The sequence below is a fragment of the Mytilus galloprovincialis genome, chromosome 7 (genome assembly GCF_965363235.1).
Source record: "Mytilus galloprovincialis chromosome 7, xbMytGall1.hap1.1, whole genome shotgun sequence".
NCBI classification, from domain to species: domain Eukaryota; kingdom Metazoa; phylum Mollusca; class Bivalvia; order Mytilida; family Mytilidae; genus Mytilus; species Mytilus galloprovincialis.
In genome coordinates, this window is record NC_134844.1 from 65,864,952 (window position 1) to 65,866,963 (window position 2,012).

Sequence of the window (2,012 nt, forward strand, 5' to 3'; positions counted from 1 at the left end):
TACCTGTTATCTATTTTTAGAATTTTCTATTACCGTGTGTGTGGTTTCTAATCTCGTTTCTAATACTTCGATAAAATTCAATCACAATGGGCGTTGTATACTTATTGCTACGTTCATCATCTTTATAGATCATAAAATGTATAATTATTTGACAAATTGTTTTAATATTCAAAAAGTGAAATGGATAGGGAATTTAAGACAACTAAAAATAATCAATAATTGGTTTTAAACAAATATTTAAAAACATAAAGTCAAAAACGTCATAGGAGTTTAGATAATATAGCAAACGGATTTGATAAAGTTTATTGAATAAAAAATACTTTTTGATAAAACGAAAAAACAGAGAAAAAATCAGCCCAGCAAGACAATCATATTTCATATCTTATACATGTTATACTAGGTGATTTTATCTCAGATTTTATGTTCCATCATTTTTTTATTTATGTACTAGCTGCAACAATTTATGAAACGTTTTGTTGGTCAATAATTAGTTCATAATAGCTTCTTATTATTTATTAAAAGAGGGTTCCAACTATATTTCCCAATTCAAATGTATAGCGTCAGAAAAAAGAGTTCCAACGATGTGACCCCCGCCTTCCCCTAATCGGATACAGGTAATAATCGCATTACTATTACTGAAAAAGCGCATGGGTAAAAGTAAGAACACTTTGTAATAGGTGAAGTTCAGTAAAACATAATTAAAGACTTTGTAATATGTAAAGATCAATATAACGTAACTCTTTTAAAATATGTATCTAATTAAAAAAAAAACTTGGAAAAATAGGGGTCCATACTGGCCCATTGTGTATTTAAGAAAAATACTGACACTCTTGAACTACAATGACATTTATTGAAAAATTCTACGTGTACTTATTATACAACTTGTGCATGCCGATTTGCCGTTTTCGTGTTCATAATTATGTAATTATTCACTGGTTACATTATATTTTTGCATGTACATTCTTTACGTGGTATTGCTTTTGTATAAAACACTATATCATTATTTATATTAGTTGTGAAAGGTTACAAACGTTATATTAATTAGATATCAACAGGGAAATCGATTATAACCTATTATCTCACTAATGGCTTATCAATAGTCATTTATAAGTTGGTGCCAAAAATTAAAAAAAAACTGAAAGACTTTTTTTAAAGTATGAAATGATCGCTGACTGATATAAAAGTTGAAAGATCACACTGGCCCTCAGAACCTGATTAGCTTCTACACCAGAGAGGAAAAATTACTTTAGATTAATCTTTTTGAAGAAAAGAATCTATACCTACATTCAAAAAAATTAAAATTGTGCAGCACGGTATACCAAAAGCTGCAGCAGGTACAAATATTCAAAATAAACATCCTGTAGAAGTTATCTACTATTTTAAATCTCGGTCTATTTCTGAAATTAATTCTTACATACTTTTGATTTTTAATCCTGTATGCTAACATTGCCGATGTGAAATTTTTAAATTGTTTGTATAAACATTGAACGACAAAAATTTGTGACGTGTACATTTTCTGACGTCAGACACACGAAATTGTTCCTTTTAAAATTGTAACACGGTGATGAATGCTGTACCCATATTTTGACAATTTTATTTATTATGTCTGTTTAGTTCACGCATCATTGTAAATATAACGGAATTTGATGATACTGTCGTACAAAGTGAGAGGTTTACCGCTATAAAACAAGATTTAATCCACCATTTTCTACATTTGAAAACGTCTGTACCAAGTCAGGAATATGACAGTTGTTGTCCATTTGTTTTTTATTTGTTTTGTCATTCGATTTTGCCATGTGATTAGGAACTTTCCGATTTGATTTTCCTCTGAGTTCAGTATTTTTGTGATTTTACTTTTTGCTATGACATATATGCCTCAGTTCGACAAAAAATATTGATTATGTCTTGTTTTCCTGAAAGTTATAAATAAGTATATTAAATCGAACGGATTTTATTCAATTCAATTCAATTCAATTCAAGTCTTTATTCCCATAAAACCACATATTTTTAGT